The following is a 27282-nucleotide window of genomic DNA, read 5'->3' on the forward strand; positions in this document are numbered from 1 at the left end:
AGAGGGGGAAGAAAAGGGAAAAGGGAAGGGGAGAGGAAAGGAGAAGAAAAAATTTTCTAATAATTTGAACTATCCAAAAGTAGAATGAAATGTGATCTGGGAATTTTTTCTAAAGGGAGGAATGCAGTTCTTTGGAATATATTTCTATGAGAATCTTGCATCTCCAACCCTAGACAGAAGAACCTCAGTGACCAGTGATACTAAGTGTTTGAATATTTGATGAAGACACTAACCAAATGGAACCACGTAATGGCCACAGACAATCTGTCCCTTGACTTCAAATGGCCACAGAAAGCAGGCTATCAAGCCAGGGTCTTTTTGACAAGAATGTCTGATATGATCAGAGGAGAGCCAGTTCAGGAAATGCTCTATGAACCAAACCCTGTGTCACACACAGCCACCCAAGACAGGAAGACAGGAAATTGTGGTGGAGGAGAATGGTCCTTAGAATAGGGCAGCACTGTATCAAAGCCAGAGATAGCTCTTGTCAATCTCTGACCACACTCAGCTCATTGGCCTCAGGCATCCCCACCAACAGATGCTGGGGAGAACCCAGCTGCTTGGTGTGCATTCCCCAGAGCTGCATGAAACACAGGAAACAAACACTTCAGGAACAAGAGATATGTGTCCCCTGCAGAAAGTTCTCCTGGTGAATGTCTGGAAGTTGCTCTTTCTTCCCCAAAGGCTCAATGCTGCTGTCTGTTCACTTAAAACCCATGGGAATGCTGGAAAGAATGCATGAAGTGGGCCACTCACGAGTGCACAGGAAGTGTCTTTTCTTCACCACAAGAGCAGAGGCCAGTGGGGGCTGTGGAAGTGGAGAAGGGCTTTTTTCTCTTTGTTTTTCTTTTTTTTTATGAATAGGTTACCAACCCATTGTTTTTCACGCAGAGCAAAACTAGTAGGCACATAGTAGACACTTGAAAATTTTATGGATGAATCTAGGAAATAGTCTCCATCTCCCAGCCTTAAATCTTTTCCTGCTCCAGCCCCACACAGGTGCCAAAGTGATTTTTCTTAAGCACAGATCTGACCATATCGTCACCTGCTGTTGCTCCCTATTGCCTATGGGAGAATATATTAAATCCCTCTGTTTAGCTTTTAAAGCCCTTCACAACCAGCCCCAGTCTCCATTTCCAGCCTTATTAGACATCACTTGGGTTCCTACACACTACACACCAGTCAAACTGGCTTTCTCTCTGTTCTTGTGGGAGAAGAAGCCTTGGAACCATTTGGGGATAGTTTGAGTTAACTTTGCCCTCCAGCAGATTAATCTGAGAACCAGCTGTGGGGCTCTTCAGAGCACAAGAATATAAGAGCCATTTCAAGGATTTGGACATAGTAGTTCCTGTGATGCCAGAGACTCTCTTTGCTAACTGCTTTTAATCTCCAGGTTTTTACTCTCCTAGGTTCCTTTTAGCTACCTTGGAAGCTGATTTTATCTGCTGATATTTGAATATGTATTTATTAAAGATAATGTTTATTTGACCTCTCACTTGGACAATCTCCTCAAAGAATCCCTCCTTCCTTCAAGATGTAGGTCAAGGTGATCTAACCACTCTGGAGGGCAATTCAGAACTATGCCCAAAGGGCTATAAAAATGTGCATACTCTTTGACCCAGCAATACCACTTCTAGGGTTGTATCCCAAAGATATCGTACAAGTGGGAAAAGGACTCATATGTACAAAAATATCTATAGCAGTTCTTTTTGTGGTGGGCAAAGAATTGGAAGTAGCTACTATATCAAGCCTTTCTTCATCCCTCCCCCTGCCCCTTACTGGTGGCCCTATTATTGTATTTGTAAATACTTTGAATTTAACTATGCTGGATTTATTCTATTTATGGTTGTTGTTTTCTGTTGACACTTATATATGTACCTATATTCCCCATTAAAGGGTCAGTTTCTTGTAATTAGGTTTTGCTTCATTCTGTGTGAATTCACAGTGCCTGACACATAGAAGACATACTTTTTGCCTGATTGATAAAAAAAAAAAAAACAAATCATAGAAAAGCCCTTTTAAAAGTCTATTCTCTTAAATCACTTTACTATCACCTTAAAAATTTTTTTTTACTAATTTTCTTAGCAAACTCTTTTTTTTCCGCCTAGGACAAATTGTCACAAATTATGAATTAGTGAAAATTCCTAATTAATGAGGTTATTAGTATATGATTTCATTTTTAATGACATTTAATAACCACCTTCCATCTCTGATCTCTCCAACCTAGCTGTTATTCTCCACTTCTCAGTTTTTTTTTCATTTATACTTAGAGGACCAATATATTGGTAATAATCTTATTTGGGTCTATTTTGTCACAAAATTTAATCCCTATCTAGATGGATATTGGTGTGACCTTGCATAAGTTACTGGATGTCTCTGAGCCTCAGTTTACTCAGTAAGGGGTTGGACCTCTAAAATGCTTTTCCTGCTCTAAATAAAAAATTCTATGACTATGATTTTATGACACTGTTTTCTTAAACCAAATAGTAAGACAGTCAAAAGTCATATACAGAAAGCCTCAGTAATATCCTTGATTCAACTTCTTGAGTTGTTCTTTGCTGTGTTGTTTTAAATTTCTCACTTTTTATTTCTTTCTAACATTCTTTTTTAATTTTGAGTTTCAAATTCTCTTCCTCCCTCCCACCTTTCCTCTATCCATTGAGAAGGCAAGCAATATATTTCCATATTAACTGTGCTGCCAAATAAGTAAAAAGAAAGAAACAAAAAATAAAGTTGAAAAAATATGTTTCAATCTGCACTCAACTCTTTAGTTTTCTATCTGGAAGTAGATGGTATTTTTTATCATGACTCCTTTAGAATCATCATGGATTATTGTATTGATCAAGTAGCTAAATCTTTCACAGTTTTACTGTTACAATATTGTTTTATTGTGTATAATGTTCTCCTGGTTCTGCTCACTTCACTTTGTATCAGTTCATATAAGTCTTCCCAGGTTTTTCTGAAATTATCCCCTTCATCATTTCTTATAGCATAATAATATCCCCTCACAATCACATACCACAACTTGTTCAACTATTCCCCAATCGGTGGGCATTCCCTCCATTTCCAATTCTTTGCCACCATAAAAAGAGCTGCCATAATTATTTTTGTATATATGGGTTCTTCTTTCTCTTTTATCTCTTTGGGGATATAGATTGCTGAGTCAAAGGGTATACACAGTTTTATAGCTGTTTAGGCCTAGTTCCAAATTGTTCTCCAGAATGGTCAAACAGTTCACAACTCTGGAGTTACTTTGAAATTATTATCTCTAAATCACCAAAAAAAAAAAAAAGCAGTATGTTAGAGTGGATACAGAGTTGGCCTCAAAATCAGAAAGACCTGGGTTCATATCCTGCCTCCAACACTCATTACCTATTCAACTCTAACAAATCATTTAAGTTCTCAGTGCCTCAGGTAACTTTCTAAGACTATATGAAGTTGCATCCATGGAGGGAATTTCTATACAAGGAGATCCCCACATCAAGGAAACCATAGTGCCAGATCCTTTCATTCCTCCCTCACTCCCACCCACCCACTCCCATGCCACTAAGAAGCTGTGGGATCTTCCACAACCTACTTGAGCCCTTACCTTTCATGCCTGTCAAATAAAGAAGTTGTGAAATAAAAAGATAACCTTTAAGATCACTCTCAGATTTCAAGTTCTCTGATAGTCCAAAGGATCAAGATGAACCCAGGACTTTTGTCAATTTCTTTCCCAGCATAAATGGGACCAAAATGAGGGCAGTTGAGACTTTTAGGAAATGTTCCCTTTTAACTTTAGCCCTTGAATGATCTCATGCCAGAAGAAGATTTCCTTGAGAAAACTCCAGTCTTTCAATTGGAATATTAAATAACAGGACCTCATCTTAACTGTGCCATTCCTATTGACCCAAAATGACCTAGAATCTCAAGGGCATCTACATTACTGTCTCCAAATCCAGGTTCAGTAAGAGTCAGAAATAAAATGTTGGCTTCAGTCTGTGACTCACTGTAAATGCAGGGCTCTGCAATCGGGGAATACCAGCCAGACATGCCCAATGACCACACGGGGGAGTGAATCACGAAATAGGAGAATCTTCATATGGTTACTTCTCCCCATCCCCACCCTTATCTCAACCTGCTAAGGGACTTTTTTGTCATTGTATATGGTGTTGTTTTTTCAAGAAAGAAAGAGGGGGAGGGAAGAAGAGAGAAAGAGAAAAAAAGAGAGGAAGAAAGCGAGAGAGGGAGAAAGAGAGAGAGAGAGGGAAAAGGAGGGAAAGAAGGAAGAAAGGGAGGGAGGGAGGAAGGGAGGAGGGAAGGAAGGAAGGGAGGGAGGGAGGAAGGGAGGAAGAAGGAAAGAGAAAAAGAAAGGAAGGAAGAAAGAAAGAAAGAAAGAAAGAAAGAAAGAAAGAAAGAAAGAAAGAAAGAAAGAAAGAAAGAAAGAAAGAAAGAAAGAAAGAAAGAGAAAGGAAGGAGGGAGGAAGGAAGGAAGGAAGGAAGGAAGGGAGAAAGAAAGAAAATCTGGACAAGATTTTAGAAGTCAGTTTTCAGATGGTTTCATCATGTTCAACATATTTTCTGACTTGCATTTTGGTTTTTTGCAGACAACACAAATATGGCCAAGCTGTTGCCTATGGTTATTGATATTTTTATCATTTTTATAAAAATAAAATGATAAATAATCTACAGGGTCAATAGAAAGATATATGTAAATGGTGGGCATAAATAGGCCAAAGATTGTTGCCAGCAAAGAATTGCACCTGAAATATGTCCCAGAAAAGAAATTATTGAAGAACTTAGAGTTGATAATGTTCATGGAAATTATGGTGGGGTAGGGGCCACAGAGGAAGAAAAGAGACTTAACAGATTTCAAATTATACCTTGAGTGAGTGTCTCCCTTACTGTGGTCTCTTGTCTCAGTGATAGAGTACTTACAAACCGTTATATTTCTAAGTTTTGCTGTAATTAGGGTTGTGGTTAGCTAATATAGAATTGTGTTTTTTCAAAAACTAAAGTCACTTTACTTAATTGAGCCTCAGTGTCCTAAGAATAATAGTTATACTAGCCACCACTCAAGGTAGTTGTGAGGAAATCGTTTGATAAACCTTAGATGACTATACAGATATAAGGTTATTATTATTATTGCACTAATTATAACCCAATGCAGCAAGCATTTATTGAGTACCTACTGTGTGCATCATACATAAGAGGGAAAAGCCCCTGTTTTCAAGGAGTTTGCTTTCTACCAATGAGATCAAATATAATCAGAGAAGTATATAAATGTACATTTGAGGAGAGAGAAATAACAATTTAGAGAGTAAGGAAAGACTTCACATAGGAGAGAACACATGAGTTGGATTTTCAATGAAGCTAGGCATTCTAAGACCTGGAGATGAGAAGGGAGTACATTCAAGTTCCAGGAACAGGAGATCTCATATTTAGGGAACAGCAAAAAGACCAATTTGTCTTCAGTCTACTTTTTCAGATATTTCACAAACCCTACATATTGGCAAAAACTTTCCCCTCCCCAAACTAGGTAAATCTAACCACAAAATAAACAAGAAGATAAAGAGATAAATAGCATTTGAGAAAAGTTAGATATGACAGACTTCTGGAGAAAATTAAATGGGAATAGAAAGAAATATACCTTTTTCTTAGTGATACATGGTGTCTACACAAAAATTGACCATGTATTAGACATAGAAACCTCACAACCAAATGCAGAAAAGCAGAAAAACTAAATGCATTCTTTTCAGATCATAATGCAATTAAAATTACATTTGATAAAGGACAATGGAAACATAGATTAAAAATTAATTGGAAATTAAATAATCTAAAGAATGAATGAGTCAGAGAGTAGTTTGAGAAACAAGATCCTCCAAGATTTATAGCTCTAGTGTGGGAATGGGTTTGACTCTTAGAGAGATAAGCCAGTCAGTGTGTAAGATTAACAATTAATAGATGCCAACATAGTCTTCCCAAAGTACAGACCTGACCATGCAATTTTCATACTAAAGAATCTTTAGTGGTTACTTATACTCAGTTTTGCAGGGTAGGTTATTCTTGGTTGCAATCCTAGCTCCTTTGCCCTCTGGAATATCATATTCTAAGTCCTTTGGTCCTTTAGTGTAGAAGCTGCTAATTCTTGTGTTATCCTGAATGTGGCTCCATAATATATGAAATGTTTCTTTCTGGCTGCTTGCAATATTGTCTCCTTGATCTGGGAGCTCTGAAATCTGGCTGTAATATTCCTGTAAGTTTTCATTTTGGAATCTCTTTCAGAAAGTGATCTGTGGATCCTTTCAATTTCTATTTTACCTTCTGGTTCTAGGATATCATGACAGTGTTCTTTGATAATTTCTTGGAATATAATGTTTAGGTTCTTTTTTTTTTTAATCCTGACTTTCAGATAGTCCATTAATTCTTAAAATTACCTCTCCTGTTTTCCTGGTCAGTTGTTTTTTCAAACAGGTATTTAACATTTTCTTCTACTTTTTCATTCTTTTGCTTTTGTTTGTTTTTTAATATCTCATTAAATCATTAGTTTCCATTCATCCAATTCTAATTTTTAAGGAATTCTTTTCTTCAGCTTTTCTACATCTTTTTTTCCATTTGGCCAATTGTGCTTTTTTAAGAAATTCTTTTCAGTGGATCTTTGCACCTCTTTTAACAAACTGTTGGCTCTCTTTTCATGATTTTATTGCATCATGCTCATTTCTTTCCCTAATTTTTCCTCTACCTCTTCTTTTAAAATTTTTTGAGCTCTTCAAGGAATTCTTTTTTTGGCCTGTGACTAATTCACATTTTTCTTTGAAGCTTTCATGTAGCTACTTTGATTTTGTTATTTTCTGGATCTGTGTCTTGAGCTGCCCTGTCACCATAGTAATTTTTTATGATCAGATTCTTTTTTTATTGCTTGCTAATTTTTCCAACTGACTTTTAACTTTATGTTAAAATTGGACTCTGCCCCTCAGGTTGAAGGGGCATTGTCCCAAGTTTCAGGATTTTTATGTAGCTGTTTTGGAGCTAGTTCTGGGGGTTTGTAAGTTTTCAGTTCTTTCAAGGCGGTATAATCTAAGAAGAGGTGTGGTCATCATTCTCCCGACCTGTTCTCTGGTCTATGAGCAGTAGAAGCACTCTTTTCTACCCTGAAACTGTGTCCAGGATCCCTGTTCCTGCTAGTGCTCTCTTGGGGCTACAGACACTAGTATTCTAGTCTCCTCCTTGCCCTGGGACTGCAACCTAGGACCACATATGGGCAAGGCAACAGAGTCCTGAACTTACTGCCATCAAAGGCTTCGATCTCCTTCTAACCAGTTTTCTGATCTACTTACTGTCTATGGTCAAAGAACTCCACAAGCTGTGCGCTCCTCCCATCCCATGAGATATACCATTCCTGCCAATGTTCTAAGTTGTCTTGAGCTGGAAAATTGCTTCACCCCAAACTTTGGTTGGTTCTGCCACTCCAGAATTCATTTTCAGATGTTATTTTAAAATTTTTTGAAGAGGAATTTGGGAGAACTCAGGCAAGTCCCTGCCTATACTCTGCCATCTTGGCTCAGTCTCTCCAAAATACTCTCCCCCTCAGGTTCTTAACCTGGAATCCATGAACTTAACTTTAAAAAAAATATTGTGATCACTGTATTTTAACATAATTGGTTTCCTTTTTAATTGTATGCGTTGTATGGTATGCATTTTAAAACATTACTCTAAGGAGTCCAGAGACTTCACCAGACTATCAAAGGGGTCCATGATATAAAAAGGGGGATATCAAGAGGTATAGTCTGAGTCCATCCTTTTACATATGAAGAATTGAGACCTCCAGAAGAGAAATGATCTGCCTAAAGTTTTATATGCAAAAAGAAAAAAAGTGGACCTGCTTTAAAATATTTCACTACCAAATCACCCCTTTACTCAGAAATAATTTTTTTAATTTAAAAAAAAATTTTAAATCAAAGATACTTTAAAAAAAACCAACAACAAAATGACACTTCTAGCTCCCATGAGATAAAGAAAGTGTGCTTTCTTCTTAGTGGACAAAGAAAGAGGGTTCATATTTATAGCTGCACAACTCATTCCATAAGAGGAAATGTGGGGTGAGAGGAGGGTTAGAAGGAAGGTAGTGTGGGAAAGCCTGAAAACCATGATAGGCCTCGCCCGATGGTATGGCCAGGCCTCAGCCCCTGGCTCTCCCTCTCCTTCCTGGTGCCACCATGGAGACCATGGGATGATGAGCCTCACACGGCTCAGAGAAGGCACCAGGAAATTAAACAAATGCTGCTTGATTGTTCAATGAGGCCCATCGGGGCACCATTCTGTTGATGTCCTCCCCTGCCCATGGTTCCTCCTTCCCACCCGAGCAGCAGCAGAGAAACCTGAGACCAAGAAGTTAGTTCCTCTTGCTTGTGGTTGGCTCCACACCCACCACCTCCATGATCCCCTCAAGTTAGTGGAGAGGCAGAGATCACCAAAGATTTCTCAAGAGACTCGTTCTCCAGTTGTTTTGGTATCGAAGAAAACTTTAGCAACAGTTTACAAAAGTTCAGTGACAATCCCCAGCCCATGAAGCTTTACCAAAGGGACAATTACAGATGTGTTACGAAAGGACGCAGCTGGACCACTGCAGACTCCTGTTGAACATGAGAAAGCAAAACTCTCATGGCTGAAAACAGAAACCTGGGGCAGCTCCAACTTCCCCTGCTGATCAACCAAGAGTACATTTTCCCACAACTTCTTCTGACCCATCCCCCAAAAGTGATGGTGGAGCACTCAGACTTTCCTTAATGAATGGTAGCTGTGCCTTAGAGAGGTTCCCAGTGATATCTGCTGTTCTGTGCTTAGGAAAATAGCTGAATCAGAATATTTATATGGATATTGATCCTTTGCTTTTTATGGCTGTTGAGATTGAACTTAGTCCAATTAAATTGTCTTATGTTCATGATTGACTCAATGAACTCCATGGATTTATATTTAGTGTAAAAAGTAGGTCATTATACCTTTTCCCGAGCTGGTTCCCCCATGTCTGAAATTGTCTCTCTCTTCAACTCCACATCTGGGACTCTCTGGCACCCTTCGAAGCACAGCTTAACTACCACCTTCTGCACAAAAGTTTTTTTTTTTGCCTTTTTTTTTTGCTGTTTTGTTGGTTTTTTTACCCTTGTCCCCAATTAGTACACTATCCCCCTCCACCCAAAAATTGCTTTGCATTTACTTCATGTATATATACATACCCATTTACAACGTTGTTTCCCCATAAAATGCAAGCTTCTTGAGGGCAGGGACTTTTTTTTCTCTTTATATCCCCAGTGCATCAAATTGTGTATGGCCCATAGCAGATGTTTAATCAGTGCTTGCTGAATTGGGTAAACAGGGCTTAATGAATGGAGGACCAATCTTGCTGTCAGCATGACATCCTTCTGACCCAAACTGGCTGAGTGACCCTGGGCATATCCCAGTCAACTATCTAAGACTATAAGATGCAGTATAGGAGCAGATCTACACTGGTAGTGAATAAAGCACTTTACCAGAAATCAGGACAAACTGGATTCAAATCCCACCTCAGAAACCCCAATTTATCCTGTTTGTAACTTGATTGTACACAGCTGTTTGCATGTTTTCTCCCAATTAAACTATGAGCTTCTTGAGAGCAGGGATTGTTTTCTGCCTCCAGGGCTTAACACAGTACTTAATAAATGCTAGTGGACTGACTTACTAGCTGTGTGACCCTAGGAAGGTCACTTCTCCTCTCTGAGCCTCAGTTTCCTCATCTGACAAAATAAGGAGGTTAATGGTTCCAACGTCTGTTCTAGTTCTAGGTGTATCGTCCTATTATCCTATGATCTCCCTGCCAAAACAAACATTCCATTTGTAGGTACAAGATGAACACTGGAACATTTCCCACTTCTTTCTCATGTCACAGGATGAAGCCAGAAAATTCAGAACTTCTTAAAGGTCATGTCAAAGTTGTCTGAAGTGAAATTGTCCCTTATTGTAGGAAGAGCAGTCTCTGCAGATAAAAAAAATTACAGATGTGGCCACCAAGATCCCTTCTGCAATATGGAAGGGATGGGAGGAAGCATCTCGGGATAGCAAATATCTGAAGCATTATACTATAAAACCAATCGCCGCAGCACACATGAAGACTGCTGTTTATTATACTATGCAATTAGACCCTTGAAGCTATTCACAGCATCAGTTCTCAGGTGTGCTTGATTGGCATTACATATGAGAGGGGGGAGATATGAAAGAGAGGGAGAGAGAAGAGAGAGAGAAAAGAGAGAGCAGAGAGAGAGAAGAAAGAGAAGAGAAAAAGAAGAGAGAGATGAAAGAGAAGAGAGAAGAAAGAGGAGAGAGAGACAGAGGAGAGAAGTGAGATGGGTTATTACTAAAATGCCGTGGAATTTTGCCAGTGATAAATAACTCTACTACTCAGAAGATGAATTACTCATTTATGTCCTCTTGACACTGTTGATCACTCTCTCTCCTCCTTGATCCTCTCTTTTTAAAAGGTCTTCAGAACACCACTACAGCCTGGTTCTCCTCCTACCTATCTGACTTCTCCTTCTCTGTTCCCTTTGCTAGATCCTCTTCCTACCCTCTAACTGTAGGTGTCCCTCAGGGTTTTGTCCTAGGTTCTTCTCTTCTCCTCTGTACCACTTCACTTGGTGATCTCATCTGCTCCTATGGATTTAATTACTGTCTCTTTGCTGATGATTCAAATCTACCCTTTCTGCCCCAATCTCTCTACTGATCTACAATCTCACATCTCCAGCCGCCTTTCAGACATCTCAAACTGGATGTCCAGTTAGACATCTTCCACTCAAAATGTCCAAAACAGAACTCATTCTCTTTCTCTCTATACCTCCTACACACACATGTCCTACATTCCTTATTGAAGGTAACACCATCCTCCCACTCCCTTAGTCTCACAGCCTAGGAGTCATCCTGAATTACTCCCTATCTCTCATAATCCCCAGCTTCCCAAATCCAAGCTGTTGCCAAGGTCTGCTGATTTCACCTTTGCAACATCTCTCAAATATGCCCTTTTCTCTCCTCTAGCTCTGTTCACTCTATTGAAGGTCCTCATCACCACACATCTGCATGATTGCAAGAATGGCTGGTGGGTCTGGCTGCTGCCAATCTCTTCCAACTACATTAAACCATTAAGTGATTTTTCCTAAAACACAGGCTCAATCATGTCACCTCCCTACTCAATAAACTCTGGTGGCTCCCTATTGCCTCCAGGATTAAATACAAAATGCTTTGTTTGGTATTCAAAGCCCCTCGTAACCTAGCACCCTCCTGCTTATACATTCTTCTTACACCTTATTTCCCCACTCGTACTCTTTGATTCAGTGACACTGACCTCCTGGGTTCCACAAACGAGATCCTCCATCTCTTGGCTCCTGGCATTCTCTATGACTGTTCCTCATGCCTGGAATGCTCCCTCTCCTCCACTCCAACTACCGACCTCAATGGCTTCCTTTAAATTCCAACTAAAATCCCACCTTCTATAAGAAGCCTTCCTCAACCCCTCTTCATTCCAGTGCCTTCCCTCTGTTAATTATTTCCTATTTATCCTGTATATGGCTTGCTTTGTATTTTTTGTTTGCATGTTCTCCCTATTATTTCAATTTTTCAACTTCAATCTTTCCCCATATTTTCTCCCCGTTATTATTTCTCCCCATTAGATTATGGACTTCTTGAGGGCAGAGACTGTCTTTTGTCTTTTTTTTTTAATATGCCCAGTGCTTAGTAGTGTTCCTGGCATATAGTAGGTGCTTAATAAATGTTTATTGATTGATTCATTGACCCCAAAATAGACCAGAAATGACCCCAAAGTTAAAGATGCATGGATTTGGATTCCAAAGATCTGGATTAAAATCCTGTCCTTCCACTTATTACCTGTGTGTAGCAGAAAGCTTGACACACAGTAGGCGCTAAATAAGTGTTTGTAGATTGACTGTGTGACTTTTGACCAGTTAGGTAGTGCTTTGGGTCTCTATTTCCTGATATGTAAGATGAGGGGGTTGGAAGATCTCTAACATTTCCTCCAGCTCTAAATCCATGACCCAATCTCCAGTGGAAGCAGATCGTTGAGTAGATACTTCAGGGTAAAAACAAACTTCACAAGAAACTTAATCTTATTTTCATTTCACCCCAATCAGGGAAGTGCCTTCATTTTCTCCCCAGTTCTCCAGAGCACTTAACTCTTGCCACAAGACAACTTTCTCCCTTATGCAATATCCCTGGGATCAGAAGACTGGTAGTGGTTAGGGGAAATACATTAAAGATGTGTATTCCCTGTCACCCAGAGGCTATCTATTGTCCTAGAAGTGGCCAGTTCTTCCAGCTTTTTATCGTTTAGTCTTCAGGAGGTAAGGTCCTTCACCAAGATTTGGAACCTGTCAGAATAGCTGAGTCACTCCAAGGACTGAGCAATGTATTAAAAAGGAAATTCAGTATTTATTTCTCCATGAAGAATCCCAGATAACAGGGGAGGAGCCAAAAGACTTAGAAATGAGCAAAAAATGGGGGAGAAATTGGAATTCTGGAAACTGTTGACGTGATAGATGTCCAGCTGAAGCAAAATTCTACAACAGATAATTAAAGAGATGACTTATTAGTACTCAGAATAAAAGTGTCAATGACTAGTAGCTAGCATGGGTTTCATATGTCCTGTCAGCATCTCAAACTCAAAATGTCCAAAATAGAACTCAGCATCATCCCCGTTAGGTCTGCCCTTCTTCCAGAGTTCTTCATTTCTCTTGAGTACACGGTCATCCTGCCTGTTACACAAGGTCATAACCTTGGAATGAGCCCAGATTCTTTCCCTGCTTCCATGCATCCTACCCAAGCAGTTGCCAAATTTTATCAATTTTCCCTCTCCAACATTGTTACCTTCTCTTTACTTCCCAGGCCCTCATTACCTCTTCCCGGAGTATTTCAATCACTTCTTAATCAGTCTATCTCCTTCTAGTCATAACTCCCTGGAGTGGCATGCATCCCCTCCTCAACGCTGGATTCACATTTTCCAGAAACTCAAAAGAGTTGCATAAGTTCCTATTACACTGTGGAGTAGTGGTGCAACCTTGGACAAATCACTTATTCTCCCAGTATGTTTCCTCACTCATAAAATGAATATAATAATAATTGTGCTGTCTATTTCAAGGGGTGGTCTGAAACTTAAATGAGATCATATGCTCTGAGGGCTTTGTAATGGTACGTTGCCATAGAACTTTTTCATAATGTAGTTCATTAATGGAAGTGTGGAAGCAGGGATTGGATGTCAGGGATTTTTGGAGAAGGGGGTTCTTGCATTTTAGGAGGTCAAGCTATGTCCTGGATGATCTTTAAACTCTAAGATTGTTAACTCCCCAAGGACAAAGTCTATATGTTTTATTCACCCTTATATCCTGAAAATGAGAAATTGATAACAAATCACAATGTCTTGACAACATAGTAAGTACTCAGTAAAGATTGGTGTAACCTGTGGGCTAGCCTCTGACCTTTCCCAAAACAGGTTACCTTCAATCTCAGGGGCATCTCTCTAATAATAATATTGATGATTCATAGTTCCACTCAGTGACTCCCCTGAGAACAGCAGAATCTTGTTTATGTCTTTCAAAGGGCCCTCAGCTCCCCTGCACATACTCAGGCATTCAACTTAGAAAAAAGAAAAAAGGCTCATCTGTACTCTTAGTAAAGTGATTGGAAAAGTCCTCACCTGTGAAACTCACTTTACTCTCCAGAGGTTTGGTTGATTGTACCCCACAACGCAAGGAATCTCTTTGTATGATCCCTGTCAATGTAACATGCTGGTGTCTCTCTTCAGCCTCTGGTATGTCTGCATTGCCTCAGCAATCAGCAGCCCCTCCTCACTCCCACCTGCCCCACTCAGTGGGAGAGTCAGGCTTAGCGCCTCACTCTAGGCCACACCCAGCCTCACCCCCACATTCTTGGCACAGATCTCCTTCTCCTTCTCGGTGCATTATCACATAGTGTCCCAAGTCACTCCATCACACAACCAAGCCTGCGACTGCATGGTCACCCACCTTAGAGCTTCTGGCCCGTATTTTCTGCTTCTTCACCTTCAGCTTCGACTTGCACATTCACCCTCAGGTTTTTCAGAGAGCTCCAGGCTTGAAGTCAGAAAGCCTTAGGTTCAAATCATACCCTAAGCCCTTAGAGGGAGGTAGCTAAGTGGTACAGAGGAGTAAGGATCCTGGGGTCAAGAGGACCTGAGTTCAAATCAGGCCTAGCTGTGTGACCCTGGGTACTTAACCCCAATTGCCTTCAAAAGAAAAAAAAAGACTCAGAGTAGCATAGATTTAGACAGACACAATTGTGTCCAACTCCCTCATTTTACAGATGAAGAGACAGAAGTTAAGTGATTAAAATTAAATTAAATCACTTAACCAAGGTCTAACAGCTAGTAAATGTATGAGTCAGGATTCAGACCCAGGTCTTCCTGACTCCAGGTCCAATACTCTATCCACTACCATAAACTCTTGCTAGCTCTATGATCCTGGGTAAGTCATTTCTCCATGCTTCAATTTCCTCATCTTTAAAGTGAGTATAATAATATTGGTGCAGTTTGAGAGGTTCAGGGACCCCACTCACCAAGACCAGAGTACTGGATGGGGTTGTCTGGAGTGAATTCACAGACTCAAGCATTCTTTAAGTCAAGTTGGCAAAGGTTTATTGTTAACTCTAATGAAGCAGGAAGAGCTCCTTAAGGAACTTTGCCACTGAACAGGAATGATGCTAAAGTTTATATGGAAAAAGTGATGGGCTATCTGGCACATATACTAATTAGGTGATAATTTACAACCTTAGCTACAGGCATCTTTCCCTAGTGGAAAGCAAGGGAAGGAGTTTCTTGGGGGTGTACTTTTGGTCTGTTACATCTGTAGCAAGATAGTTTTGAGAATTGACGTCTAAAGTTTGACCTCTGGATTGTACATGATAACTTTGGGAATCAATACATGGTAATTTTGTGGTTACAAGATAGTCCTGTTTTTACAAGAGAATTTCTTCAGAGGTCAGCTTGTTCTTGTGATGGGGAAAGGCAGTTTGTTTTACTGGGGCCTACTCATGAGTTATTGCTAGACATAGTGTCCTTGGGCTGAGGAGAAAAACTTTCAGGAATAGTGTTTTGAAGCTAGAAAGAAATGTGATCTTGGAATTGGGAATCCCAGCACAAGCATCCAAGTATCCCATCAGTAGCTGACCTTGATGCCATTTTCATGACAACATCAATGAAAACATTATTGTAAAAAGCATGGGAGCAAGCACACAGCCCTGCTTCACTCCAATGGTGACTGGGAAAGTGTGAGAGCATTCTGCTTCATCCAGAACATGTCTGAGTATGCCATCATGAAGCTTGCTTACAACACTGATGAACTTCTCCAGGCAACCAAATTTCACCATGATTTTTTTTTGCTTTTTGGAGGGGGGAGGGGAGGGCAATTGAGGTTAAGTGACTTGCCCAAGGTCACATGGCTAGCTTGTGTGTGTGTGTGTGTGTGTGTGTGTGTGTGTGTGTGTGTGAAGTGTCTAAGGCCAGATCCGAACCCAGGTCCTCCTGACTCCAGGGCCAGTGCTCTACCTAGCCACCCACATGATCTACAAGCCCTCACAACTGACAGTATCAAAGGCCTTGGTCAGGGCAACAACGTTGTGTACAGACCTCTGTTCTGCTCCTGGCATTTCTCCTGGAGTTGTCAGGCAGCAAACGCCATATCGATTGCTCCTTTGCCCCTTTGGAAGCCATACTACCTCTTGGGCAGATGGCCGTCTTCCAGGTGAAGGATCAGCCTATTAAAGAGGACTCTGGCAGCAAGAATCTTATCAGCAATGACTATGAGAGAGACTCCCTGTGATTGTCATAGGACAATCTATTTCCTCTTCCTTTATAGAAATGGACAATGGAGGTGTCCTTGATCTCCTGGGTGATGACTTCCTCTTACCAAATTACCCAGAAAATTTCTGTCAGTTTTTGTATGAGCAGTGGAGCCCCTACCTTGTAAATCTCAGCTGGAATAGAAGAATCAACACCAGGTGCTGTACCACATGAAAGGAGCCTGACTGGCATTCGAAAACTCTTCTTCAGTTGGAAATATGGTTATAGGTCAATGGCACAGGACCACCTAGCATACCATGCTGGAATCAAAGCAGAAATGCAGTAGCATAAGGGAAAAGTGAGCTTCATACATCCAGAGACATCTCCATCCCAAATGTTCTAACAGACTATTGGTGCCCAGCCTGTGGAAGAGCCTTCTGACTCATATTGAACCAATTAGCCACAGCCAAACACATTTTACCTTGACCCCAACATCATGTTGTTATTGGTACTCTTTGAAAACTGAAGGACGAACAACAATAATCTTAGAGAGCTGCTTAGAGCACTAAGAGACTAGGTGACTTGCCCAGGGTCATACAGCCAGTATGTGTCAGGGACAGGACTTGAACTCAGATCTTCCCTACTCTGAGGCCAGTTCTCAACCCACTACACCAGGGTATCTATCATGGAACCCTTAACTGGGGTCTTTATTAAGAACACATTTGTGAAAACTAGTGGGTAGAGCAAATTAACAGTGAGCCTAAATAGAGGGCCACAGGGTAATGAAACCCCAAACTACAGAGAAAGAAGGAAAGATAAGTAACAGGAAGCTTTGAAGGATGAATTATAGGAGAGGGGGTAGCAAAGACATATAGAAATGGAAACTGCCAGAAAGAACACTGGGGAAATTCCCTACTGCTATTGTCCTTTAACACATTCAAGCAAAAGAATTCTAGAAATGGAGCCTGTTGATAACCTTCACCAGCCAGGAAAATGGTTTGATCATTTGGAAGATGTGGGGGTGTGATTCTCTGATTATCCATTTGACCAGAATGATGTTATCCCAGGCACCAACTTTCCATTCTCCAGGAAGATAGATGTGTCATTTCTGGGTGGTTTTCTCTAGTTCAACGGGGTTACTGAAAGAAAGAATGAATTTATTCACACAGAACTTCTGCCATGATGGCTTTTTACACCATAGCAACTGATGTCTTTCCAATGACTGAAACCACTTCCTGAGTACAACTAGAAATAAGATGGTTTTTTCTGTTCACAGAGAAAATTACCCTTACCTGGCTTTTTTAAACTGATAAATTAATAAAAATAAATACTCTGTAGACCAGTGCTGGAAAATGCTGTCATGAAAAAAATAACTCCCTGCTGAACTGGTCTTCCCTGGCAGCCTTTTTTTTGGGGGGGGTGAGGGGGGGGGGTAAGATGCTTTAGCAAAATCCTTCAAGGTTAGCCAGTCACCTAGCTAACAAACTTTTATTCAGCCATAACCATAGAATTGCTTAATAAATGTGCTAAACATTGGAGATTCAAAAAAAGGGCAGAAATAGGATCCCAGTCCTCAAAGAGCTTACATTCCAATGGAGAGACAATGTTTAAATAATTCGACTCTACTTATACAAGCTATATACAGATGAGAGGTAATCTCAGAGGGAGGACATTAAGGGAGAGAGGAATCTGCAGAAGGTGAGATTTGAGGTGAATCTTCAGGATAGTCAAAAGGCAGAGAGAAGTAAGAAGGGAGGAAGTGTAAATCATTGTTTGCATTCTTCCCTTCTGCAAAACTAGTCACTGATTTAGTGAAAGTCTTCCCTGACCCTCCTCCTCCTCCTCCAAACCTTCTCAAGTTTCTCATGCCTTTTTGTGAGGCATTTGGTGTTCTCTGTCTCATTCCACCTTTTATCATTATACCACCTTATCATCATGTGCGCCCCACCTCTCCTACCCCCCTCTCCACTGACAGTTAAGACTGTTTGTTATTGTCAGTTCATGTTCTTGAAAAAGACCAATGACGTCAGCAGGGTGATGCCTTGACTCGAAAGTGGGTTGGATTTGAGGCAGAGCCTTGCGAGGCCATCAGCCTCACTGTCTCCTCCAGAGCCAATAGAGTCCAGTGGCCAGGATGACTGGCAATGGCCCTGCTCTGCCTCTGATTGGCAAGTCACTTTCCCATCTAGGATTCAGATTTGTAAACACCAGAAACAGGAGGCAGTTGCCAGTGTTACATCCCCAGCACTGACGTTCTCTCCCCAACACCTTGAACGTTGAAGCCCAGATTAGCTAGATGGGGGCATATCCTTTGGAGATGCATGTGCGTCCTAGCTCTGTGCTGAGGGATATATGCCCAGCTCCATTAGACATGTACCAATCCAGAAAATCAGGAATTCTCCGCTGGCCCCGGCTTTGGTGTACACAGGTTTCTAAGGTACCAGGTGGGTAGAAGGTTTCCTCCCCTAAGAATGGGTGGAATCCATGCCACGTGCATGTACAACTGTGACAAATGGGTAAATATTAAACAGTGAAATGAGCAGAAATGTGAATTCTCAGGAGGGATTGTCTAGACAGGCAGATAGAAAAGCAAAAAGTGGGTTATCAGAAAAATCTCAAAGCCTTGGTTTGCACCACAGACGTCATTGTTTATGTGGTCGTTTGTTGCACTTTTTCCCCCTAAAAGGTGCCTGTTATTGGGTTTCGCTTATGAGAAACAAACAAAAAAAAATCCATCTAAGCCTTTCTTCTTCATAGAATGCTTCAAATCCTGATCTTTAAGAACTTGAAATTCACTGAGGGTGTGGGAGGTGGGGAAGGAGACTGTTTGATTTTGTCCCTTCCCTATCCCAACAATGGAAGTAAGGTATTATCAGTAACAGCCTTTCCAACAGGTATACACGTGTACACTAGAAATTCATTCCTTAGAAAATGAGCTGGCTACTTGTGCGTCACCTTTAAAACCAACCTCTGTCTTGAGATGGTCTCTCAAAAATCTCCCATTGGGGTTTTTTTTGTGGAGCCTCCATTTTGGGGAAGAGACAAGATCAGCCTCTATCTTTATTTGAAACACGGTCTTTCCCTATCACCCACACTCATGCACGTTCACAAGCACTTCACCACCTGTCATTAATTATAGTCAAATACAGACTCTGTGTCCATTGGCCTCTTCCCAAAGACTTCCTTCCTCTATTCAAGGAGAAATGGGGCCATTCAGATACTTCACGTGTCAGGGCTCTGTCTTCATTGTCCCCAGAAGGTAGTATTTGGATAACCAGCACTAGCATCCACGGACCCTCCAGCCTGCTTTAGTCATCCAGCAAGTGGGATGACTGCCTCTAATTCACCCTAGAGCCCACTCCCTCATGCACTCAGAACTCAAGACACCAGGGACATGGGAATGGTTTCTAAGGCTGATAAGGCTCATTCATCTCAGTCGCTAGCATTCTACTTCTCCCCAGTACAATAAATTGATTCGTTCCCTGATTCTCTCTCTGTCTCTCTCTCTCTCTCTGTCTCTCTCTCTGTCTCTCTATCTCTCTCTGTCTCTCTGTCTCTCTCTCTGTCTCTGTCTCTCTCTCTCTGTCTCTCCCTCTCTCTCCTTTTTTTTTTTTTGCTTTTTGGAGGGGGGAGGGAAGGGCAATTGGAGTTAAGTGACTTGCCCAAGGTCACACGGCTAGTTTTGTGTTAAGTGTCTGAGGTCATATTTGAACTCAGGTCCTCCTGACTCCAGGGCCAGTGCTCTATTCACGGAGCCACCTAGCTGCCCCTTCACTCTCCTTTTCTTTAAGAACAGTGTTACAAGATCTATAACAACGTAATTGAAAAGTCAGCTTTTTGAGGAAGTCAAGCTGCGTAACTCATAAACCACTAAGGGACCAGGACAGCAGATAGTAAAATATCCCTCCCTCCTTTAGTGTTCACCCGTCCCCCAACTCTCACCTGTGGCTCTAAGAAGCAGTGGCCACACCCCATTAAACCTATTAAACCAAGCAGACAGGCTAAACCAGGTTGAGGGTAAACAAGGCCTCAAAGCATCAGTGAGTTGGGGGGGGGGGGGCATCTACCCTGAGCATGTGCAGACTTCCCCTGGAGATCTACCCTGAGCATGTGCAGACTTCCCCTGGAGGAATGGGTGGATGAGAACACTTTTTTCCAATGACCATGAAAGCAGCTGAGGCAGCTGCTGGGGAGCTCTTAGAGCTTGGCCTGGTACCAAAGATGCCAAGGTTATCCACTGCATCCCAGGCTATCGCCACTTATCTTGACCTTTGTCTTGCCACTGGACTGTGATGACTCTGGAAGAGAGAGCAAGGCTGACACCTTTGTGCAACGCTGCATCACCTAAATCCAATTCACACACAAGTCAAGACATCACCCAGCTGTCATTGGTCCTCTTTGAAAATGAAGGCCCAACCACAAACAATAATGCTTCAGAGGTGACCTTCCACATAATCAGTGCCTTTTCTGATCTCTCCAATGGCTAATGTTTCCCTTCATTATCAACCTTATATTTAACTGCCTTATATTTATTTTGAATTTATTCTGGGCATTTTAGTTCTGATACCTATACTTGTAGATGTCTCCCTCACATGGGATGCAAGCTCCTCTAGGACAAGGGATAATTCCCTTTTGCTTTTGTACCCAGAGCCTAGAACAGTGCTTACCACCTAATACATGCTTATCAATTGAATCTTGATAAACTATGCATCCTTCTTTTTCCCTCAGAGTGTCTTCTTCTCAGCCTATGGTATACCATGATTAATAATAGCATAAGTATTATTGATATCTTTTAGTGATAAAGTTTAAAAACTGACATTTTATGCCAGGGAGCAGCTTGAGATCATGGAAAGTACTGTGTAATTTCCCAAATGCAATCCAGTCTGACCTCCACTCATTTAACTCTGAGTTTATTGCCCAAAAACAGTGCCTGTCTAAAACATATAAATTGATAATAATGCTTGAATTTATGTAATATTTTATATATGTTACTTTTGATTCTCATAACCCAATTCCCGTTAGTATAACACCCAGTTTACAGATATGGAAACTAAATTTGAGAGGGTAAAGGGGCTTGCCCATGATCACCAAACTCATATATTAACACTAAGTCATATTCTCTTCCCAATATACCACACTGCTCTCTAATTCATTAGACTGCCAATCCAATTGCATCTCAAAATCATTCTCCATTATGGATGGAGAATGCTTATTTGCTCAGATTGTATGAATTGCAAGGCTAATTCATCTCTTCTGAGTTGTTGTGGCTCTCATTTGCAAAGCTCTGTAATCTTTGGAGATTTAATACAGTCAGCAGAAGCCCAGTACAAATATATGAAAGCCTGGCCACTTAAAAAACAGAACAAAAATTACAAGGCTGACCCATGATTTTCAAAAATAATAATAATAAATTAAATAAAATTTATTAAATTAAATAAATAACTTGAATGAATTTAATTAAATTAATTAAATAAAAATTAATGTAAAACAACTGAAGAACACTGAGATCCTCAAAGTAGGATCTATAAGATAGCAGAGTCAGCAGAGTGAAATCTGGGTATTTTGTCACAATAAATTCATTTGAGGAACAATTGGAGGAACTTCTTCTGTCTTTATCCTCCACCCTCTTCTAGCTTTGTATTTCCTCATGCTTCTCCACTGATTTCCTACCAAACAATCACTTCTTCTGCCCCTTTTCACCTCTTCTTCATCACCTCAAGAGGTTGGATTATCAGATTGCTTTACCAGGTGGTGAAGAGAAAAGAAGAGGTGAAGGAGGGAGTGAAAGAGAAAGTTTGGAACTCAAAATTTTTTGTAAATGAATGTTAAAAATTGTTTTTACGTGTAATTAGAAAAAGACGAAAAAATAAGATTGGATTTTTAAGTTCTCAGTTTTTGCACCTAGTTACCTCCTGGCTTCATTCTAAGCTCCTAGAACTGAATCCTTCCAAGAAGTCTCTAATCAGCTACCAAAGAGCTGAAGAATCCTATATCTTAAACATCCAACCTTGACAACATGAAGATCTTCAGCTAGTATTCACCAGGGCTCCTTATACATCTATGTAGCAATGAGTTCAAATCCTTTTTTTCCCATTGTATGGGGGGGAAAATCTATCAGATCTTATACTTCCCTAGTCAAGTTCCCTAGGCTCATGTGTTACCAGGTCATTGCATTATCTTGGTTTGGACCCTAGGCCTTCAATTTCTTGCATGTGGCTCCCAGGTGAGGAAACCCTCTCTTCCACTACAGATCTATAACTCTTCTGCAATTTAGAGTCTTAGAGAGTTTCCTAGGAACCCTGAGAGGTCAGTAACTCATCAAAGGTCACACAGTCAGAGGTCTTACTTGAACCCAGTTGGTTCAGCCTGCCAATCCTATGGTCCATCATTTAGAGTGACATGAACCTGCAAAGTCTCCATCATTCTATCACATTAAGTCTGAACTACACTATTTAGATTTCCAAAACTGCCACTATCTGGTCCTTAGAGTCCTCATTCTAATGTGATAAAGTAACAGAGTAATCCTAGAGGACCGATGATGGAGGACCCTGTCTACCTGCTGACAGAGATATGATGGGCACAGAACGAGGCACGCAGTTTTGTGCACAGTCCGTGAAAGGATTTGATTTGCCTGACTATACATATTCATTACAAAAGTTTGGGAAGGGGATTGAAGTGGGAAGGGGATAGGAGGAAATAAATAAACAAATTTTCTTTTATTTATTTTAAAAATTAATTATTTAATAAAAATTTTTATTTTAAATAAATGAAAATATAAATAAAATCAATTCATTAAACAAAAATTTAAATTTTTGTTGTCTCTTTTGGTTTCCATTTCTGCAAAATGAGGTTGGACTGGAAGATTTTAAGGTCCTTTTTATCTCTAACATCATTTAATTCTGCTATCCTTTATCATTTCCCCCCTTTTATCAAAGAGAAAAAAAACCACTCACCTATTTTCTTGAATTCACAACAATTCTGGGCAATGACCTGCTTCGCTGCTTAGGTGTTTGGGGGCACTGAGGGCCACTTGCCCACTTCCTCTTCCCCTTTAGGGTTTGTGTTCTTGAAGGTGGGTTTACAGAGTGTCTTCCTTTCAAAGACCTCATTTAGAGTCATCTGGTTAAATGTGAGACATTTAAGAATATAAGAGGTTACAAACTGAAATAGTCAGGGAAGTAAATTTGGAGGGAAGATGATGGAGACAAGAGTGGGAGCCTGAGAGGATTAGAAGGAGGGAAAGGAAGTGGCTTGGGCAGAGGAGGCAGGAGCACATTCAAACAGTCAAAGGATGGTCATTTCAAGTCCCTGGGAAATTCCTATTTTCTCCCCTGAGAGCCTCAAAGCACACAAGAGTGATTCTCCTGTCCACCCTTCTCATTCTGGTTTATTTCCAGCTATAGTTGTTACCTGAGTGGCTGGATGGTTACAATGATTTTTAAAAGTATCAGCACATTAATCATCATTAGGTGACCTTTTGTTGCTATTTAATTTGGGGCTTAATTGTGTATCAAAGGGATTTTTTTTTTAAAATTAGGACAATCCATCAGAACAATTCCCCAAGTAACCCAAGAGGTCATCGACTTATTTGTTTGTTTTTATTTCTATCTACAATTGGGGTCATTTCAGAAATCTCAGAGGGAGAGGGAGTAAGGAGGGAGATGCTGGGAGCCAATGTATACCAGATCCTAGGGAAAAGTACCCAAAGGAACTGAAGATCACCGCTTCATCCCCATTAGGAGCCCAGGAGCAAAAAGCAGTTTAGAAAGTAAGGACTAGAGGGGCGGCCAGGTGGCTCAGCGAGTAAGAGCACCGGCTCCAGTGTTGAGAAGACCTGGAGATCGAATCCCCGGCTCAGACACTTAGCACCCACCCAGAAACACCTGGCCGTGTAACCTTGAGCAAGTTACTTAACCCCAATTGCTTAGGGGCGGCCAGGTGGCTCAGCGAGTAAGAGCACCGGCTCCAGTGTTGGGATGACCTGGATCAAATCTGGGCTCAGATACTCAGCACCCACCCAGAAACACTTGGCCGTGTAACCTTGAGCAAGTTACTTAACCCCCGATTGCTTTAAAAAAAAAAAAAAGTAAGGACTAGAAAACACTGTGACTGTCAGCACTAAGGTGAGAGTAAATGGTGCCTTGCACCTCCCTTCCTTCCTTGCAGAGGTCAGGGTGGGTAAGTATAGGTGCTGAATTCTGTATACACCATGAGACTATTGATGGACTGACTAGTCAGTCTTCTCTTTCTTTTAAAAATTTGATTACAAGAAATAACTCTCTGGATGAGGATTCACCCTTGAAAATGAAAGTTAGGTAATATGGAAGTACCCCTGAGATTAATCTGTTTTCTCTGAGATACCTTACCAGGTAGGTGCACTTGTCACAGAGCAAGACTTTGGCTCACTCCAAGCTCCCGAGGGGCTCCTTTTAGCCAAGGCTTACTGTGTCCAATGCACCTGCCTAGGAAGGGGACTCAGAAAACAGACATTAATCTCAGGGATACTTCCACAGTAAAAAGAAAGGCTATCAATTTTTTAAAAGATTAAATTTTTCCCAACTTAAGATTTTCTTTTACTATATGTGTGACTTCATGAATTTGAAGAATTCCCAAGGTGAGAACTCCTTCTAGAAATGCAAATAGACAAATCATATTCAACTTTCAGTCTTAGAGAGTTGTCCAGGACACTGAGATGTCAGCTGACCCACCTATAATGACATGGCAAGTCAGAACGAAAGGCAGGATCTGAAACTACGTCTTGGACCTCCAAGGCCAACCCTCTGGTCACATACCATGCTATTTGCCTAATATTTAATATGATTTAATAGTATTTCAAAAGAGATGCTATTGCATCCATATGAGCTTCTACCTATTTTCCTAAAGTGCTTGTCTGAACATGTGAATGCCCCCCCCATTTAATAAACTACAGTGACTGCTCCCACCCTCCCTATTTAATAATCTACCATGGCTGCACATCACCTACAGGATAAAATATAAAATCCTCTGTTTAGAGTTCAAAACACTTCAAAACCTACCCCCCCTCCCAACTTTCCAGTCTTCTTATACTTTACATGCTCTCTACCCCTATGCCCCGCCCCATTCTCTGTGATCCAGTGACACTGGTCTCTTTGCTGTTCCTCGAACAAGACATTTCATCTTCTGACTCCCGGCGTTTTTACTGGCTGTCCCCCATATCTGTAATTCTCTTTCTTCTTGGCTGTAATTTCTGGCTTCCTTCCAGTTCCAGCTAAAATCCTCCCCTTTTACAGAGTCTTTCCCTATTTTCCTTTATTCGAATACCTTCCCTCTGCTGATTATTTCCAATTTATCTTATATACAGTTTATATACATAGTTGTTTGCATGTCACCTCCCCCATTAGACTGTAAGCTCTTTGAGAACAAGGGCTGTCTTTCACCTTTCTTTGTATCACCAATACCTAGCACATTACCTAGCATATAGTAGCCACTTAATAAATGTTTATTGGCTATCAACTAATCAATGGTTAAGGACCTACTATGTATCAGGTATTGTACTTTTCAACATACCACCATCACCACTACCATAATACACTGTCACATACACACACATGTAATTTGATTCATTTGTATAGCAATCATCATTATCATCATCATCATCATCATCACTTTTTGGCCAATCTCATAGGCTCTGGAAGCTGTAAATCACCTTAGAGATTTACAGAAGAAACCTGCTATAGCCCAAAGAGATCATAAAAATGGGAAAAGGACCCACATGTACAAAAATATTTATAGTAGCTCTTTTTGTAGTGGCCTAGAATTGGAAATTGAGGGGATATCCATCAATTGGGGAATGGCTAAATAAGTTGTGGTCTATTAATATAATGGAATACTATTGTGATATAAGAAATGAGGAGCAGGTAGACTTCAGGAAAGTCTGGAAAGACTTATATGAACTGATGTTGAGTGAGGGGAGCAGAACCAGGAGAATATTGTACATAATAACAGCAACATTGTGCAATAACTAACTTCAAAAGACTCAGCTGTTCTCAGCAATGTAAGGATCTAAGACAACTCCAAAAGACTCATGATGGAAAATGCCGTCCACTTCCAGAAAAAGAACTACGGAATCTGAATGCAGATCAAAGCATACCATTAGCTCGCTCTGTCTCTCTGTCTCTCTGTCTCTCTGTCTCTGTCTCTCTCTCCTTTCTCGTGGTTCCTTCCATTGGTTCTAATTCTTCTTTACAACATGACTAATGTGAAAATATGTTTAATGTAAATGTATATGTAGAACATATATCAAATTGCACACTGTCTTGGGTTGGGGGTAGAGGAGGGAGGATGAGAAAATTTGGAACTCAAAATCTTATGGTAGTGAATGTTGAAAATGAGAAACAAAAAAAAATAATTTTTAAAAAGAAGAAGAAAAGGAAAGCTAGGTCCCAATTCTAATTCTTATGGGTTTTCCCAATACGAAACGCTGCTACTGAATTTCTCAGTTAGGTTGGTTCTTGTCAAAAGAAAAAAAAAAAAGACTGTTCAAGTCTGCCAGAATTAATTTTATTTAATATATATATGTCTGTATGTAAATGTGTGTATTATATACACATATAAGAGGTGTGTGTGTGTGTGTGTGTGTGTGTGTGTGTGTGTACTAGAAACAAAGACATCTACATTTCAGCTTCTTCTTAGAGTTTTTCTTTCCTTTCAAGGCCTTCTCCCTAAAGAGAATCCGGAACTAAATCTCTACTCAAAGCTGGATGCCAGAAAACCAAGATTATTCCCATAAGCTCTCCTGATTCTTCTCCCTCACAGCAGGCTCAGAGCATTGACTAATCAATCTCCACAAATGAGGAGTCTTACAAAAATGTGCTTTGAATCATGGGTTATAGTCACATAATACAAAACCATTCCTGCAGAATAAAGTAAGACAAGTAAATGGGGATGTATTTAATGTTCATGGATGGGCTGAGGAGTTGAAATGATCAAAGTAACTAAGTTACTATATAGATATAGTACCATATTAATTAAATTACCAAGGACTATAATATGGAATTTGGGTTGGAAAATAAAATTCATATGGAGAAATAATAAGAAAAAAACAAGGAAAAATGTAAAAAGAAAAGAAAAATAAAGGACTTGTCATTACATGATCTCAAACTATATTACAAAATAGTAATTGTTATTCAAAACTATTTGATACTACATTTCAAAAATCTAAAAGTTCATCAGGAGAATAGGTTAGGTAGGATAAACTCAGAAACAAATGTGCCTGGTAGGAAAACAGTCCTTCATTGAACAAGAATTTCTGGGAAATTAGAAAACAGTCTAGTGAAAAATAAGTTTAGTCCAGCATCTTTATGTTAAATATCTCAGCAAATTCCAGAAGAATAAAGAATCAAACTATACAAAAAGCACAATGAAAGATTCTCTCTGTCTCTCTCTCTTTCTCTGTCTCTGTCTCTCTGTCTCTCTCT

At 40.3% G+C, this 27282-nt stretch overlaps 1 long non-coding RNA gene across 1 annotated transcript; it reads right to left on the minus strand.

Moving 5' to 3' along the window:
* Positions 1-15853: 15853 nt before the first annotated feature.
* Positions 15854-22941, minus strand: LOC138159782 (uncharacterized). The gene is made up of 3 exons (XR_011167970.1): positions 22780-22941; positions 16803-16965; positions 15854-16146 (listed from the first exon to the last, which is right to left on the minus strand). It is a non-coding gene; the product is annotated as an uncharacterized lncRNA (long non-coding RNA).
* Between the last annotated feature and the right edge of the window lie 4341 nt (positions 22942-27282).

Source organism: Petaurus breviceps, unplaced genomic scaffold (assembly GCF_028583685.1).
Source record: "Petaurus breviceps papuanus isolate PSGF00001 unplaced genomic scaffold, PetGlider_PUasm1.0 178, whole genome shotgun sequence".
NCBI classification, from domain to species: domain Eukaryota; kingdom Metazoa; phylum Chordata; class Mammalia; order Diprotodontia; family Petauridae; genus Petaurus; species Petaurus breviceps.